We start from the raw sequence: 18,857 nt of genomic DNA, 5'->3' as shown, positions 1-18,857 counted from the left end.
AGCCGGTAACGCCCCCTTTATTTGTACTGCACGCGGCGGAGTGCAATGTCACTCCGCTGCGTGCATGGTTACATTTCAGATTTTTATAAACAGTTTCAGGAACTCTTGGCTGAGCCCCTACCCAACTATTTAATTCCATTGAGGGACCGGGTCACACACCACTAAATCGCTTCGAGAGAGTTGCAAAAGTGAAATAATTGTTTGATAACAAGGACGAGCCAATAATGCACTTAAAAGAGGAATTGTGTGAGGGTGGGGGTTAGGAAGGGATTTACAAATAAAACTTTGTTTATGTACCACTGAAGGTTTGGTTGCAATGTGGCTACAAGTTAAACTGTGCTACGTTACGTTAATACAATTTAATTTGGAAAAAAACACAGATGCACCTTTACAACCAACTTACATGCCCCTGCCCTAGACAATGCACCCTAGCACTGAGGACACAAATGCCTCTATGCCCTCGACACAGACCACCTAGAAACTGGCCAGTGCACAGTACCTAGTTGCGGACTGCATGTATCAACAGGGCAGCCCAGCAACCTTACCTGTCAACTAACCCATTAGTGTGTTAGTTCATTCACAGACAAGCTCCACACCTGCCCATCGACCTAAATGGGCTCGTTTATATTACATACCACAATAACTTATTTCCCCTTTTTCCAGCTGCTACTTCTCGGCTAAGCTGAAAGACTTCAAAATGTAGAGTGCATGATGCTCGAGCCCCAGTCACGCGGCCCTAGAAGAATTACATGCTGGCTGCTACTATACGTTACGAGGGATATGCTGTTGAGCCCCGAAGCTCCGCTATGCATGACGCCATCACTAGGCCAGCATGTGACTTGACGTTGCTAGTCACGTGATGTAAGCGCCGTTGCTAGGAGCTAATGATTCTACTGCTGGTCTGGAAGGTGCTGGCTGGGATTGCAGCCCGAGCAACGCAGTGTGAAGAGGAGGCGGCTCCGCACTGCAGGATTCCGGGGAGGATGTGGGGCGGTCAGAGGGATGGTCATAGTCACTGATTGCTCCCGGGTGAGTAGCTTGTACTGGTGACTGTAGCGTGTGCAATGCTAGAAGTCTTGTTGACTAAGCAGAGCAAATCAAGTCAGCATCACGCCTCTCCTGGTGATACACATGTGATTTGACATCCTGAATGGCTGTCGCAGTGTTTGCAAGTTGCAGAGGCGATGGATGTGCACTGCCTCGGCCTGCTTTTGCATGCTGCAGCCACCGTGCTGGGTGTTGGTAGAGGCTCTTAGGAAGAGAGGAGCTGCCGCAGCAGTGTGCATATTTCAGCATTGCATGTAAAAATATGTCAAGGTTGTTACGTTCGATATTTGTCAGTGAGTGTTTTTTGTAGCGAGCGCAGTAGAGGCTCCACTAAAGCGACTGCTCATCCTTGTGACAAATTCCGTGCAGTCATTGAAAACGTTCTGGATTAAGCCTCAGATATGTGGCCATTGGCCACAAATACCTGACAAAGTGAACATTTTATGCGCGCAACAACAAAATATATGCACTCGCATGCAACTTAGTAAATGAGAAGCTGACCTACGAATCACTCTTAACGTCACGGTTCCCCAATATTGTAAGACAGAATGAAGATTACCCCTGCTAATAGCGCAGGGAGTCTTGATTCTATTAAAGACAAGGAGACGAACATTATGCTTCAACTTCTTGTTTATTACTGTCTCGAGCTGTTTAAACAAAATCAACATTTTCCATCTTTGAGCAAAACATTCTTTTTTTTATTTGTGTATGTTCCAAATTTGAACTTTACAAAAGGTGCATTTGTGTACAAAGTAACTTCACAAGGCGGGACCCTGGTCATGTTAACAATTTCATTGTATGTTCAAGAATTTTTACTGTGGCTAGGAGCCAGGTTGTTCGGTCACCACCTATCAATCTACGCCACCATTTTTCTTCGTCCCACCCATGTTCTTCAGCCAGCAGGTGGTAGAGGTACATAGATCTAAGTTGCTGATTTTTTGGGCACGACAAAAGGAGGTGTCGGATGGTTTCGGTATCAAGATCACATAGGCGACACTTGTTTGTTTCCGAGAGTCCTCGGATTTCATTCATATCCAGTAAATTTAACCTTGCCCTTAGCAAGGAATTGCGTGCCGTCCTGCTAGGGAATTTTATTAGGTATCTCATAGGTTTGTTTAGTTTGCAGAACGATTGAGGCAGTTGGTAAAGCAGTTTGTTTTTTACTGCTGTGTCTTGTTTTAGTATCCAGTCTAGCTCTTTCAATTTCTTGGTCACTCTGACTGGGTTGGTAATGAGGTCTTCTTCAGAGCAGGCGACTGTCACTAATAAAGCTTTGTTGATATTTTTCCATGCCGATAGCATTTTCACCTTTTCTGCTTGTATTTCTTTGTTTAGCAGACCATAGATTTCTTGACTTCCTACAGTGATGCATTTTCGGTACAGAAGTAAGGAGGATAGGAGGCTGAGTTCTCGCCATATTGCTGCAATGGCCGTAGATTTAGGCAGAGAGAAAACCAACTTCCAAAACTGGCCTTGTAGCTTTGGCCAGACTTTTTTAGGGATCAAAGGCTTGGCCTCTGCGCCGTAGGTGATTGAGGGGACTACTTTATTCTTATAGAATTCGATAACTGGAATTGTTGAAAATCTTCCGAATTTTGTATCTATCGCCCTTCCTTGGGCTGCCATGTTTTCTATTTTGTTTTGGAGGTTTTCCTGCATGGAGGTTTCTTGTTTCGAGCTGTCCATTATCACTCTGAGGTATTTGTACTCCTTTACTTTTTCGATTTCGATGCTCTCTAGAAACCATTTGTGTTTTTCAGCTTTTTTTTTTTTTTTTGGTCCCTCTTCCAGGATCATAATTTTAGTTTTTTCTTTAATGATTTTGAAGTTGTTTTCTGAAGTGTAGAGGAGTAGGTTGTTTAGCTGTCTCTGAAGTCCGATCTGGGTCTGGTCGAATAGAATGAGATCGTTCTGGTACAGTAGGTGGCTAATTTTGACAGTGGCCAAAGTCGGGGGGAACGTTCGGGTGAGGTCTTCGGTTTCCCCAATGTCGCTAATCTAGGCTAGAAACAGAGCTGGGGCTAGAGGGCAGCCTTGTTTCACCCTCTACCTGTTGGTATTACTGCCGAAAGGTTTCCTAGTTGTGACAGACACACCCTGAGGGTGGTGTCCGAGTGGAGGGCTTTTATTGGCTGGAAAATCTCTTGTGGACAATTCCACCCCTCCAGTTTTTCCCAGAGGCGAGACCTGTCAACCAGGTCAAAGGCCTGGGAGAGGTCTATGAAAGTCACAAAAATTTGTGTTTTACCCTCAAGTACTTTGCTTTTTAGGGTGCTGATTGTTAGTATATTAGCTGATGTACCAACTTTTTTTTTTTAAGCCCGTTTGGAAGATGTCGTTGTAGGGTGCCAATTTGGCCCAGGTTTGAAATCTTTTCAAGAGCAAACTCCCAAAAACGTTTCCAATACATTCCAAAAGGGCTCTAGGGCGGTAGTTTGAGGGGTCGGTGATGTCACCCTTCTTGTAAATCGGGACAATGGTGGCTTTTGCCCAATATAGCGGAATAGATTTCTGAGACGCGCCTCTCTTGAAGATTTTCATAATGAGGGTTGCCCATTCAACAGGGTTTTTTTTTAAGTCTATGTTGGATATCCCGTCCGGGCCCGCCGCTTTGGAGTTTTTCAGCTTTTTGAGGTGGTCTAAAATTTCGTCCTGGTCGTCCAGTAGAAGCCAATCTGTGTCGTCAGGTGTCTTAGGGTTGATTCCAGGTCTAGTGGCGGTTGGAAGAGGGCGCTGAAATGGTCAATCCATTTTTGTTCGCCCATGCAGGTTAAGATCAAGTTTTTATTCGAGGGCGTTGATGTTTTTAACAGAGACCAAAACTCCTTCGCTTTGTTCCCACATATTGCCTTTAACATATTTTCCGAGTCCTGCTGGTATAATTGGTGCCAGCGTTTTTTTGCCCAATTTTGATATGTTTTTATGATGACCAGTAGTTCTTTTTTGTTTGGTGAAGATTTCCCTAGTCATCTTTTTGTTCTTCGTAGCTCTCATCGTTTTTCTACCAGGAGGGCATCATATGAATGTTTAGGGGCGTCAAAGGAGTTTGACGGTGGTTTGTTTTTCACCATGTACTGGACTAGTAGAGGTACATAATTGGGATTTTCTTTGTTTTCAGGGCACCCTCCGGGAGCGTAGCTTGCGGTCAGTTTTCTAACTGAATTGGCTGTTAATTTCAGGCGGTTTCCCCAGATGTTTGGTTCAACCCCTAAGCTACTAGGGGTCGGTTGTATGAAGCTGTTGTGCCATGATGTTAGCTGGTTGTGGTCGCTGTTTTTTGTTTTAAGGACTTCAAAGTCCCTCGCCTTTGTCAAGAATGGGCGCGAGACGAAGATGTAGTCGATGGTAGCTTGGAGGGTTCCTTGCTCCCAGGTAGGGAGGCGGTCCTTTTTTGGGAACGTTGTGTCGAGGTTTAGTAGTTTTCTTGAAGCCATTAAAGTCGACAATTGTTGACCTCTTTTAGCAGCTGGGGAGAGGTTTGTTGTGAGTCCAGTTTTGTTGGAAGAGTCGTGGCATTGGGCGTTCAGGTCTCCATAAATTATGATGAAGGGGACTTGATGGATGGATTGGATGTCGTCTATGGTTTGTTCCATCATAGACAAATAGGTGTTTTGGTTTCTGGCCGCCGGGTTCCAGTATGTGTTCACAATTGCTATTTGAGACACCCTGGATTCCGTAGACTCTACCCAGTCTATAAGAACTGTCTGGATTGATAGGTTCGATTGTAGCGTGTTCTTGATCTTCAATCCGGTTCCCGTCGGCACGCTATGAGGAGACCAGAAGGAGGGCGACCCAAGGGGCCTTTGTTGGCGTGAGCTAGAATAATGTCGTACCCGTCCAAGACTGGTGTTTTACGTAGCCATGTCTCTTGGAGACAAATGATGTCAAAAGAGGCCAAGTTGGCGTCTCCTGGCAACGTCAGGTCAAGGTGGCCTCGGGTATTCCATGAACAAAAGCGTAGCAGGGTTGGTTTGTGGTCAGCTGTCGAGTCGTCGTTAACCCTTAGGTGCCGACCTGCGAGTTGCTATTTCCTGGTTTGTGTCAGCGCCTTTGGGAGCCAAGCCCAAAGGCCCTGAAGTTTGTCTCTCGTTTGGGACTTTGGTGGAGGCCTTTCTTTTTCTGCGATTGATCTGGCGAGAGGTCTCCGATGTTGTTGGTCGACTGAATCAATTTTGTTTTCATTGTTGTGGGTATGGTTTGCTCTGTTCTTAGCGCTTTCGTCTGGGGTGTTGTTTATTTCCCTCAAGCTTTGGACCGACGATGGATTAGGGTTACGATCAATGATTTTTACTGATTTTATTTTATTTTTTTTTTTTTTTGTAGTCATTCCTTTTGTTTGATGTGTAGTCATAGTCATTTCTTCTGTTTGATTTTACTGGTGCTTTTCCTCGATCGTTTTTCTGAGTCATACTTTGTACCTGTACACTATGTTGACTTCTGTTTTGAGATTTCCGACTTTGATCAGTCAATATGTAGCCCAAAGTTAGTAGGCCCTCCTTCGCTCGTGTTATTTCCGTTTTCACGCTCATTGAAGAGATGTATAAATAGGCTTTAGCTCTTTGGTGTGAGTGGTAAGGATCCACAATCTTCAATTCGTCAGACCTAATCCGACGAAGGGCTGGGATGAGGCCGAACAGGGTGAGTATTTCCCTTCTGTTGAGGATTGTGCCGTCCCTGTTTTTGGTGTCTTGTTCCAGTTTTATGGGTGACATTTTCGAATGCCTTGTCATCTTGTGGTACATCTCAGTTCTGGATTTATAGTGTTTGTGATGATGGAGCAGATTTTCTGTGTTTGGGTTTCCCCTCGGGCTTCGCTGATTAGTAGCCTTCGAGTTGCGGTCTGGTCCGCGCACTCCACTCTTGTGGTGTAACATTTGGGGGCGAGTGTCCGTCTTTCTGCTGGACGAAGATGGAGAATGCAGTCTAGTTGAGAACGATACTGTCCACACCCTGGAGGAGGTAGGTGACTTCCTTTTTGGGTTCTGATGCAACTTTGTCCTTCGATCTTCCAGGGTACAGAAAGGGGGGGGAGGCTTCGTCTTCAGTGATTGGAAATTGTGCCTGAAGAGGGAGTTTTTCAGGCTTCGCTGTGACTTGGGCCCTTTGGCCATCGTGCCCCTGTTCTGATGGCGAGGTTGAGTGGTCAGTGTCGATATGTTGAGAAATGTTCATCAAGTGTTCCTCCTCAAGGAAATCTTCGGTTGTTTTAGGTGAGGATTTGTTCCCCTTTGGCTTATTCAGTTGAAGGACGAGGGTTTGGTCCACTCTACGGATCAAAGGGTCTTTTTTTTTATGCCAGTGTTAGTTTTTTGGTTTCTCTTTCCCATAGGTTTTTGGGCTTGGGGCGGGTTTTCAGTATTGTCTTCTTTGGCTGTGGTGAATATTGAATAAGCTCGATCGTTTGCCTCTGGGTTCAGTTTTTGGTGTGAAGGAGTGAAAGGGGGATCGTCTATGATGTGGATGACGTCCCGCTGATCCGCCCTGACATTTTCAACCAATTGAGCGTGTCGAAGGTCTGGAGTGGGTGCTGGTAATAGGAGTTGTAGGGTAGGCCTTGTTTCAGCTTTAGAGCCCACGGGGGTTTCGTCTTGATCTTGAAGGTGGACATCCTCCCTACGCTTTCACTGCTGATATTATACTTCTTTAGGCGTTCGTCTAGGGTGGTGATGTAACCTTCTAAGAAAATACATTTTGTTTGCATCATCGCTTGTATGGCGGTGTGGTCTTTTAAATTCTCGTTTATTGCTTCATAAAGTTTAGTAAACGGCGCCAGGGCGATTGTTACAGCTGACATGATGGATAAAATGTCCAACTTTTTTTTTGATGGTGATTCATTTGGTGTTCCAATTTGTTGGGAGTGTCATTTTGACATTGGAGTTGTTGTGTGGCTCTCGTTAAGCAGCCTTCTGGCTGTGGGGCCACTTGCTAAGTCTAGTGACCCTCGCCGGTCCCGATCCAAGGTCAACTTTTTGTTTGCAGGCTCAGATGGATCACCCGCCAGGGAGTGCCGGTTTGGCAGCTGGTTTTCATTGCTTGGTTGATGAAATTCTTGGTAGGAATTTCTGGGCATCTGTCCCATTGAAGACCCGTTGGTCGTGCTCGATTCTTGGAGGCCAGGGGACGAAGTAGGTAATGGTTGTTCACGTTGAGTCGTATGGGCCTCTTTGATTTCCTCTTTGCTGAGTATTCTGGTCAGGAGTTGTTAGGCCCTGCTGATCCTCTTTCCTCCTGGACCCTATGGATAGCTGATGTCGAGGTTTCTATTTCCCTGATAAGTGGGGTTGGAGATGGAAACCCAAGTTGGTGAGGGGGGGTTTATTCAGAGATTTGGGGCCTGGGGGATGCAGGGACGTTCTTTGAGGCACCTTGCCTTTTTCTGTCTTTTTGTGGGGGTTGGCAAATCATAACAGCCTCTAGGATTTGCGCTGTGGCTGAGGAGCAAAAGCATTGAAGAAGTCTGTTACTAGGCTTGCCACTGATGGTTTGGTTGATTCTGGCTTCCAAGATTTTTTATTTGATTTTTCTCCGGGTTTTTTTGATGTAGTTGCTGTCAAGGCTGTGTTTGATTTTTTTCTGTTGTTTTAATTTTGTTTTCCCTTTCAGTTTTGGGTGTTGCTTTTTCCCTTTTTTGGGTGAAGCGATCTCACTCCAGCGACGTTTCTTTGATTTCGTAGATCGTGGCAGTTGGAGTGCCTCTGCATGGTAAACCTCTGCGGTGCCTAGTTCTTTTGTAGTGGGCTGGGCCTGTCCGTTATAGTCTGCTTGTAGCAGGGGGGGGGGAAGTACTGCCCAGAGAAGGTACACCTTTTTAGTGCAATCCCGAGTGGACTTGGGCAACAGTTTGGATCTGGCTGTTATAGCCACTGTGGTTTGAGTCCTGGTGGGCTTCCGTGTTTGCATTTGATTTCACACTGTTTACCCCCTCATGTGTGATTTCCTTTTGTAGAGTTAAGACCGGCTCTTTAAATGAGTTGGAAGTCGCAAGGGGCGGGGCGTGGCTTTGCCCCACATCCCTGCTCCGTCCTCTGCTCGGCAGCAGGGGGAGCCTCAGTGTCCTCGTCGAAGACCGCCTCCATCTCAGCCAGCGGCTGCGATCCCGCTACCCGGCCTCCCGCAGGCCCCCCCCCGCTCACAGACCTCAGTCTTCCCTCCGGAGGCCACCAAGGGCCGGAGCTGTGGGTAAGATTGCTCCGGTGGAGACAACGGGGGCAGAGGGTGCTGAGCGAGCTGCCCACCCGAAGGTGAGAGGTCTCTTCCCCCTCAAGGTCGGCGCTCCCTGGATCCTTGAGGGAGGGGGGCCTTGTGGGGTACGGGAACCTTCTTTCGCCCCGTCACTGCGATGTTTGTACAGCGGGGGTGTGATTATGGTTCTTCGCCTCTTTGATTCAAGGTTGAAGCTGGTAGTTTAAGAGGCGGTCGATTTGTTTTTTTTAATTAAACGAGGACATGCACTTCGAAGCAGGCGACCTTCCTCCTTACCCATAGTGTCAAGTTTGTTTTCAGGGACCAACGGGTTTGCTGGGTCTGGCGCCATGGCAGCCATGCACAGACTGCAGTAGACTGCACACTCGTCGCCACACTCAACTTTGTCTCTGAGGCTTCTTCCTTAATTGCTCAAATCGATGCACTGAAATCCTTCCTAATGGTCTGCACTTGTTTCTTGTACTAAACTTTTAAAAACGACATTTCCCTTCAAATCTAGCCCTTTCTGAGTCCTGTCACGTGGTCATAGTTCTTCCAGATCCCTCCTTCCTCCTCTTCTTTGAGTGCTCTGAACTGCGCTCTTGTTGTGATCTTGATGGTCGTGTAGATGAAGATACCTCCGTCCCCAAGTACCACACTGGTAAGAATAATATCACTACCAATGCAATTTTTGAGGCCACAGGTGTGGAGTGCCGTCAAGCTGGAACCAGGAACACCGTAAGGACCCCCTGACCACTGTAAGGCAATGAATGATTAGGGCAGACAGTCACAATGATCACAATACAATATGATGGAAGAAGCTAAAGGGCTTACCCAAATGTGCTGGTCAGGATGCCTCAAAGGGGTAGGAGAAAACAGAAGGATCCTTGTGGGCACTCTTGATGGAGAACACCTGTAGGTCAGGTAGCCAGTGGATGATTCTTAAAACAACCCATTAACAGTCCAGGGTCAAAAGCCAAGAAAACAATTGCCAAGGTCCAATATCCAAAGTTCAAAAAGTTTGTGCAAAGCCAAAGGTCGTGATGCCTCGAGATCAAAGTTCGCCTGAGCTGGGGGAAGAAACCAAAAGCAATCCGTACAACGTTCCGTGGTCGAAGAAATCGGAATCCTTAGCGAGATCCAAAAACGCTGTGAAGCACTCCGAAAAGCAGCTGTGAAGCGTTTGTTCCGCGTTTCCCCTCTCCTTTTGACTGCTTTGAATTGAGCACGTGATGCAGTCACGAGGGAAACGCGGAGCCGCGTCACGTGACCCTCGACGCTGCACGGGGAGTCTGCCGGCAATTGGCCGCCTGTTGCCGGCGTTTGGTCACCTGATCGGAAGCACTCCGTGCGCTGGATCGTAGTCTCCGGGCGCCCGTGGACGGGCGCCGTCCCGGAGAGAAGCGCCATGGCAGATTCCAATGCAGGAAAGGTCATAGCCGTCCCTGGTAATTCAGTTGCTGAGTGCGGTGAGAGTCATGGGGAACACGCCGGATGAAGCGTGCAGGGTTAGGGGTGGCGGATGTGAGTTTGGAAGGCTGTCTGGCAATGGTGTGGCAGGGAGGAGGCGTGACAGAGTCCCCCCCCAACGGCCCACGACCCCATGGGCTGGAAGGATGGTCCCGATGAAAACGAGCAACCAAAAGCAGAGCCCGTACATCCCGAGAGGAAACCCAAGAGCGATCCTCAGGACCATACCCCAGCCAGTCCACCAGGTACTGTAACCGACCCCTACAGAGACGGGAACCCAAGATGGCACTGACCTCAAACACGTCAGGGGACGACACTGAAACAGGAGCAGGCGGGGTAATGATGCGGGTAGGAGCAGGGCAGGGTTTGAGCAAGGAAGAGTGAAACACTGGGTGGATACGCCATGAGGCGGGAATGGAGAGGTGAAAAGCCACTGGTTAATGACTTTGGAGATCCGGTAAGGACCGACAAAGCGAGGGAGCAGCTTACGGGAATCAGGAATATGTAAATGCCGGGAAGACAACCACACCCGATCCCCCACCCGATACTCCGGAGCAACCAACCGTTTCTTGTCGGCCGCTTTCTTCATGGAGACTTGAGATTCCCGCAAATGGACAAGGGTTTGGGCGTGAACAGCGACTAGATCGCGGGCACAAGCATTGGCAGCAGGGGTGGCCGTAGGCGTGAAATCCGGAAGAGGAAGGGTAGGAGGATGCTGGCCATAAAGGGAATAGAAAGGGGAGGAGCCAGTTGAAGAATGTAGAGCGTTGTTTAGGCAAATTCCGCCATGTGCAAGAGATTTAGCCATGTGTCCTGATATTGGAGGGTAAGGCATCGCAAGTACTGTTCTAGGGATTGGTTCACCCTTTCTGTCTGACCATCACTCTCTGGGTGGTAAGCGGAAGAGAAATGCACATCAATGCCCAGTAACTTGGTCAAAGCTCGCCAAAAACGAGAAGTGAACTGGGTACCCCGGTCAGACACTATGACCTGTGGCAAGCCAAAGAGACAGAAGATGGATTTGAAAAACAACCGGGCCAGTGCTGGTGCCGTGGGAATCCCCTTGCAGGGCCCGAAACGGGCATCTTGGTATAAGAGTCCACCACCACCCAAATGGTGTCGTACCCCTGTACGTGGGGTAAATCCATAATCCGGTCCATCGAAACCATGTGCCATGGCTTCGGGGGTATGGGTAGTGGTTGAAATAGTCCTAGAAGGCGACCCCTGCGGGATTTACATTGGGCACAAACTGAGCAGGTATTCACGTAACTCTCTACATCCCGTCTCATCGATGGCCACCAACACCACAGTTTCAATAGATCCAGAGTACGGCGTTGTCCCGGATGACCATTGATTGCGGCGTCATGCGACCAGTTCAGAGCCTGGGTGCGTGTGTCACTTGTGGGCAAGAATAGTTTCCCATGTATAAACGTCAAACCGTCCTGAACTATAAGGTCCCATTCACTGACTGAATGACTATTGTGAACAACCCAGTGGCGTATGGTGGTTAGCATGGACGGTGAGGGTGTGCAGGCACAGATAACATGGCCTTCTTCTAGCAAGGTATCTGGGAACAAAGGAAGGGATTCCCCCCCTGGGGAGCGGGACAGAGCATCTGCTTTACCATTAACCACCCCTGGTCGATGCTTGATTACAAAATAGTATGCAGCAAAAAACAGATGCCAGCATACTTGGCGGCTATTCATGCATTTCAGGAAAACCAGATCCTGTAGATTCTTGTGGTCGGAATAAATGGTGGTTTGGTGCTTAGCCCCTAGAAGATGATGCCGCCATGTCTTAATGGCCAATAGTTCCTTCTCCGTCACGGTATAGTGCACTTCGGATGAAGTGAACTTCCGTGAATGGAAGGCCACAAGGTGCAGTCGACCTGTGGTAGGGCAGGTTTGAGAGAGAACTGCACCTAATGCAAACAATGAAGCGTCTGCTTCCAAAACAAAAGGGCGTTCAGGATCGGGATGCTGAAGAACAGGAGCAGTGGTGAACCTTGCCTTCAAGGTATCAAACGCCATTTGATGTTCCGGTGTCCAGTGATAATGGACCAGAGGGCTGGTTAGTGCAGTCAACGGGGCAACAATGGGGGAGAAACCAGCGATAAAACGCTGGTAGAAATTTGCGAAACCAAGGAAAGACTGCAGCTGTTTGAGTGTAACAGGGACGGGCCAGTCCGTGATAGCGCTGACCTTAGATTGGTTCATGGAGAGACCCCCGGGTGTTATACGGAATCCTAGGAACTCAACTTTGGTGGCGTGAAACAGGCATTTTTCTGGTTTAGCAAAGAGTGCGTTCTTTTTGAGGCGGGACAGGACTTCTCTGACGTGAATGACATGCTCTTCCAGAGTGGGGGAGAAGATCAGGATATCGTCTAGATAGACCACCACATATACATCTAGAATATCACTGAACAAGTCGTTTATGAAATGTTGGAAGGTGGCTGGGGCGTTGCAAAGCCCAAACGGCATCACCGTATATTCATATAGTCCTTGTCGGGAGCAGAACGCCGTCTTCCACTCGTCCCCTTCTCGCATACGGATCAGATTGTAAGCCCCACGTAAGTCTAGTTTTGTGTAGACAGATGCGTGAGACAATCTGTCCAGTAACGTAGAAATGAGCGGGATGGGGTATCTGTTCTTAATGGTGATGGAATTTTGCCGCCGATAATCGACACAAGGGCGTAGGTCACCCTCTTTCTTCGGAACAAAGAAAATGGGGCTTGCTGCTAAGGAAGAGGAGGGGCGGATGTGACCTAAATGTAAGGCCTGTTGGATGTAATCCTTCAGGGCCTGTTCTTCTGATTGGGACAGTGAATATTTGCGGCCCCTCGGTACCGGAGCTCCCGGTATTAAGTCGATGGGGCAGTCATACGGCCTGTGGGGCGGTAGATCCTCTGCTGAGGCTTTATCAAACACCATGTGGAAGTCCTGGTACACTGAGGGTATCCCGGCTGTGACAGCCCCAACCGTATGTAATAAATTGGCAGTGGTTGTGGGGCCACCGTCTTCCAAGGTTAGAGAAGCCAAGGCTCCTAGAACGCTTGAAGGACTGGACAAAGATTCCGACTCCACCAGGCAAAAATGCTGACAGACCTCTGATTCGAAGAACACTTGTCCAGTACTCCAGTTGATCAGAGGGTTGTGTTGTTTCAGCCACGGTATCCCGAGGATGATCCCGAACTGAGGGGTAGTGATCAGATCAAAGGTTAATGTTTCTCTGTGGGTACCTTGGATTACGACTTCCAAAGGAGCAGTCTGTTGCTTGATGGGGCCGGAAGCGAGGGAAGTACCGTCTACAGCCTGTACTGGTTCAGGACGCTCTTTGGTGATCAATGGTAGGTTGAGTTGCTGAGCCAGTGTGATGTCAATAAAACAGCCAGTGGCACCTGAATCGATAACAATGTGAACCGAATGCATGCGTTCCCGAGCTGGGATCAGCATAGCCTGGACCACCACTGGTTTAATGGGACCAAAAGCGATATCAGAGGGGGTTAGTGGAATGCTCGCCCTTACCCCCGATCTCAAGGGCGAGCCTTCTGAAAACCCAGATTTTTGTTCTTGGGTCGGCGAGGACATTCTTTTACGTAGTGGCCGCTGATGCCGCAGTAGAAGCAAGTATTGTCAGCACGTCTACATTTCCGTTCAGTACGGGTAATGGGGCTACGGATCCTGCCTACTTGCATGGGTTCTGAGGTTTGGTCGGTTGAGGGGGAAGGGTGATGACCGGAAAGACCTGCTTCTGCCCTTCGCTCAGTCCTTCGGGCATCCACCTGTAGGGCCAGATCAACTAGGTCTGAATAGGTAGCAGGAGGGGATGGCACGGCTTAGAGGGCATCCTTCATGGCGCTACTCAGACCCCTATAGAATACAAACGCCTTTTTGTTTTCAGGCCAAGACGTCTCCGCAGTAAAAGCAGGTTATATACTCTATAAGCGTTTGTCTGCCCAGAGTGAGGTCCAAAAGCTCCAAGTCCTGGGATTGCGCCCTATATCTGGTGTCGAAGACTTTTGCCATATCATTAACCAAGAGGTCAAAATTGTATAGGGCAGGATGGGTGCTCTCTAACAAAGGGTTCGCCCACGTGGCTGCCACTCCTGACAGATGTGAGAGTAGAAAAGCTGCCTTAGTGACGGAATCAGGAAATGCCAAGGGCCGGCACAAGAAATGGAGCTTGCACTCATTTAAGAAAGTGCGATATGTCCTAGGGTCTCCATGGAACCTTTCAGGGGCTGCCAGGGGAATGGGGCTAGGGAGTACCACAGGAGGGGGCAGAGGGGGAGCCGGAGGAGCTGCGGGAGGAACAGGGTTCTGGGGGGCAGCGTCCCCACATTCGGCATCAGCGGGTAAAGGATGTTGGACGCTGTGTAAGGCGTCCAATCTATGGTGAATCGCGATGGTAGCTGTGGCCATATCAGTCCTAAGGGCTGCGACTGCTTGCATTAAAGCGGTCACCGGGTCCCCGGCAGAAGTATCCATCTGGACGACCAAAAGGCTTCACAGTCTGTTGTGATCTTGATGGTCGTGTAGATGAAGATACCTCCGTCCCCAAGTACCACACTGGTAAGAATAATATCACTACCAATGCAATTCTTGAGGCCACAGGTGTGGAGTGCCGTCAAGCTGGAACCAGGAACACCGGAAGGACCCCCTGACCACTGTAAGGCAATGAATGATTAGGGCAGACAGTCACAATGATCACAATACAATATGATGGAAGAAGCTAAAGGGCTTACCCAAATGTGCTGGTCAGGATGCCTCAAAGGGGTAGGGGAAAACAGAAGGATCCTTGTGGGCACTCTTGATGGAGAACACCTGTAGGTCCGGTAGCCAGTGGATGATCCACAAACAATCCGTTAACAGTCCAGGGTCGAAAGCCAAGAAAACAATTGCCAAGGTCCAATATCCAAAGTTCAAAATGTTTGTGCAAAGCCAAAGGTCGTGATGCCTGGAGATCAAAGTTCGCCTGAGCTGTAGGAAGAAACCAAAAGCAATCCGTACAACGTTCCGTGGTCAAAGAAATCAGAATCCTTAGCAAGATCCAAAAACGCTGTGCAGCACTCCGAAAAGCAGCTGTGAAGCGTTTGTTCCACGTTTCCCCTGTCCTTTTGACTGCTTTGAATTGAGCACGTGATGCAGTCACGAGGGAAACGCGGAGCCGCGTCACGTGACCCTCGACGCTGCACGGGAAGTCTGCCAGCGATTGGCCGCCTGTTGCCGGCGTTTGGTCACCTGATCGGAAGCACTCCGTGCGCTGGATTGTAGTCTCCGGGCGCCCGTGGACTGGCGCCGTCCCGGAGAGAAGCGCCATGGCAGATTCCAATGCAGGAAAGGTCATAGCCGTCCCTGGTAATTCAGTTGCTGAGTGCGGTGAGAGTCATGGGGAACACGCCGGATGAAGCGTGCAGGGTTAAGGGTGGCGGATGTGAGTTTGGAAGGCTGTCTGGCAATGGTGTGGCAGCGAGGAGGCATGACAGCTCTGAACTTTCAACTTGTAGAACTACGTAGTCTCGACCTTTCCTTCTGGTCTGCTCTGCCTCCTTTCTCCGTTCATTATTGACTGACCCCTGTCGATCTCTTCAAACTGTGCCCTTGCTATGGTGGCTCAATTTTCTTCTGGTCATCTCCTATTAAGATACAAAGAATGCATTATGGAGGTGGATACATTGCCCTATTCGACATTGGAATTAAAAGTTATTACACTTTGATAACATTTCCACTCTTTTCTGTGTATCCTGGGCAGGCAAGTAATGCTCGCCTCCTTGTCTTTAATAGAATCAAGACTCCCTGCGCTATTAGCAGGGGTAATGTTCATTCTGTGTCAAGACCGGAGGTGAGCATTATGCTTGTTCAAAGCTTCTCATCACTGTCGCTGCCATTGACTGTATAGGCTTAAAATCAAACGTTTTAAAGGTATTATCGCAGGCCCAGTCAGCCCCTTGCATGATGTCCTGTAGCTTTGGCCCTAGCGCCTTCCAGGCCATTGCTTCTCTCACAGAATGTGCTCCAAATTTAGACACATCTATTCTTGCTAATTGCATCACCTCGCGCACCCATCTGGCTATGGTAGCTGACGCGACTGCTTTATGCGGTTTCCTACGTGCTATTAGTAATTGCTTGGTAGCCGCTGCTCGCATTTATGCTGTTATATTCTTGTAATCTCTTGTGAACGCTGCTATGCACCATTTAGGATGGTCGTACGGGTAGGAGTAAGATATTGAGGTGGAACACGTCTTGGTCCTCCTGGCTAGTGTCAAGGTAATCCCTTCGGGTCCAAAGGTCTTTTTGTTGACATCTAACGCTTTGACGTCCGTTACTCTTCTGCATGATATCAGACATAGTAACATAGCAAGCTTTCCTGATAGCTGTTTCAGTGACAGATACTTGTTCCCTGGCCAACTGGCAAGGACCCTCAGTACTACTGTCCTGTTCCATAAATGTACGTATTTTGGTTCGGGAGGTTTCCTGAACCGGACTCCCTTAAGGAGTCTCATCACTGCAGTGTTCTCTCCTATTGGAATTCCGTCGATGGGCAGATGCTCTGCCGAGATGGCAGATCTGAATACGCCTGTCGTCCGAAATGCTTTCCCGTCCTGCAGCAGTTCCGGACCACAACTATAGGTGCAGAAACGGGATGAACATTTCTCCTCTTGCACCACCGTGACCATCTACTCCAAACTGTGTCATAGGTCCGTCCGGTGGACGGTGCCCATGATTCCGTGATGAGTCCCTCTTACTCTCAGGATGAAATGACCCATTTGGGTCTGTGAGCAGGTGTTCTCCTGCTGGTAATATTCTCGGGTGGTCTGTCATTAACTCCATCAGCGTTGGGAACCACACTTGCGATCTCCATATTACTATGATCAGGCTCGCCGACTCCCTGCAAGCTTTCCCTTACACTCTGCTCATCACTATGAATGGGGGGAAAGCGTAGTGTAAGCTTCCTTTCCAGTCATGGAGGAAGGCGTCCGCTCCCTCCGCTGTTGGATCTAGCCTCCAACTGAAGTATCTGCTCTTCTGTGCGTTCAACCTTGATGCAAACAGGTCTGTGTGAAGAGGGCCCCATAGTTCTCTATTCGCTGAAATACTCCTACATCTAGTTTCCAGCCTCTGGAATCGGTTAAATGTCTGGAGGTCCAGTCCGCCACTACATTGAGCGATCCTGGGAGATATTCTGCCGTCCCTGATTGTAGGCAATAGTGCCAGAAATCCTTGACTAGCTCTTCTAGGAGTCTGATATGATATGATAGGTTAATTATAACGCGCTTAATACCCAGAGGTTTGTAAGCGTGGACCCGGGGATCGAAACTTTGTTGCTCCGCGTCATCTTGTTTCCAAGGCGAGCATGTTGCCCCCCTGGGCTATCCTCCCGAGAGACTTCCTGGACTTCATTCCCCCTATGTGGTTGATGTATCTGACTGCCGAGATGTTGTCCATCTTTAGTAAGATCCATGAGTTCACCTTGTCCTTCCTGAAGGCCTTGATCGTGAAGGATCCCGCCAGCAGCTCTAGACAGTTTATTTGAAGGCAAAGTCCCTCCGCACTCCATCTACCTCCTGTTTCCAGTTCCCCACAGTGGGCCCCCTAGTTTGCTCTGCTGGCGTCTGACTCAATTAATAAGGTCAAGCCGGTCTCTGAATATGGCTTTCCCGTTCCAGGTATTCATATTCTGTAACCACCCTAGCAGCTCTGTTCTGGATTCTATGTCTAGGGGTACTGTCTGCTGATATTTTGACCGTTGTTGAAGGTGTTTGGAAATATTGCTTGGAACGATGCTGCTAGGAGCCCCACGATCCTCGCTATCATCCTCCGTGATACTGTACTCTTGCAGACAACTCTTGATCTCTCTTGATGTCTCTCACTTTCTGGCTGGTAGCTCCAGCGTTGCTGTATTGGTGTCTATGACGAAGACGAGAAAGTCTATTCGCCTGGTCAGTACCATGTCCGACTTCTTTACGTTCACTAGGAAACCTAGTGACGAGAAGAGGTTCTTCACCCATCTCGCCTGATAAAGCAGCGTCTCTCTGTTGTCTGCCATGAGTAGGATATTGACTAAGTAAATAATCATACAAATCCCTTTCTCCCTGATTGCTTCTGCTATTGGACTAATGAGTATCGTGACGACCCACAGTGCTGATGCTAGACCAAACGGCATTGTCGTGAATTGCCAATATCGTTCATCCCAAATGAATGCTAGAAAGGGACGGTATTGTTCTTGATTCGGGATTGCGAGGTATGCATCCTTCAAGTCTATTCTTGTGAGTCAATCTGCCTGCCTTAGCGTGCCCCGCAGCTGTTGGACCCCCTCCACCTACAAGTGGTGATAAACCACCCAGCTGTTCAATTCCCTTAAATGTTATCGCAGGTCTGACCTTTTCCTTCCTGTGTACCAGGAATATGTTGCTGACAAACCTTGGTGTGTTGGTGCACGGCTCGATAGCCCTCTTCTGCGCTAGGCGCTGAGGTTCGCTGTGTAGGCTTATTCTCTGCATTTGGGCCATATATTTTGGCTGGTGAATTTGCACTTGGCATTGCTCCTGTATAAATTCCAGCTGTAGCCCTTTGACTGTCTTCAGTACCCAGGCGTTGCTAGAAAGCGCATGCCAGTTTTGCCAAAATGGTTGCGTCCTCCCCCCTACTGGTGGGTATGCAGTATGTCTCACCTGTGGGGACGTTTTGTCCTCTTCCCGGTCATCTACCTCGATGCCCTCTCAGGAATCGGCCTCTTGCACGGAATAAGGTATCTTGTTGTCTGTTGTCCCAGTAGTCGGCCCTGTTCATTTGAGGTCTTCTTGTACCTTAAAAGTGACCGGGCTCTCAACCTCTGTAGTGTCCAGTCCCGGTGAAAACCCTGCCTGGGTAGATTTTCTGGATGGATGCTTGGGCTTTCTCCAGTGAGGTATATGTCCCCACGAATTTCCCCATTTCTTTTCCGAATAAGAGCCCTTAGGCTGCCTCGCTCGCTTCGTATGAGGCTAGGGCTCCTAGCTTGGGGTCCATCTACAAAAGTAGCCCTCGTCTCCTCTCTGAGGAGATAGCACAGTTGGTGTTGCCTAGGAGGCACACTGCTCTCTGTGCCCAGTTTGCTAATATGTCTGGGTCTACTCCTTCTCCTGTAACCCAGGACCCTCCTGCCAGGTCCATAATTTT

General features: G+C 48.8%; 1 protein-coding gene across 2 annotated transcripts in view; it reads left to right on the top strand.

Moving 5' to 3' along the window:
- Nucleotides 1-806: 806 nt before the first annotated feature.
- WASF1 (WASP family member 1) overlaps nucleotides 807-18,857 on the top strand; it is a 999,902-nt gene continuing 981,851 nt past the window's right edge. The window contains exon 1 of one of the 2 annotated variants that reach the window (XM_069607752.1): nucleotides 807-1,029. The gene's annotated coding sequence lies outside the window, so the exon portion shown is untranslated. The remainder of the gene's footprint in view (nucleotides 1,030-18,857) is intronic. The other variant, XM_069607754.1, reaches the window with a different exon arrangement.

Source organism: Ambystoma mexicanum, chromosome 4q (genome assembly GCF_040938575.1).
Source record: "Ambystoma mexicanum isolate Mex_15411 chromosome 4q, UKY_AmexF1_1, whole genome shotgun sequence".
NCBI classification, from domain to species: domain Eukaryota; kingdom Metazoa; phylum Chordata; class Amphibia; order Caudata; family Ambystomatidae; genus Ambystoma; species Ambystoma mexicanum.
Note: the sequence above shows the minus strand (reverse complement) of the source record. Positions and strands in the feature narration are given on the sequence as shown.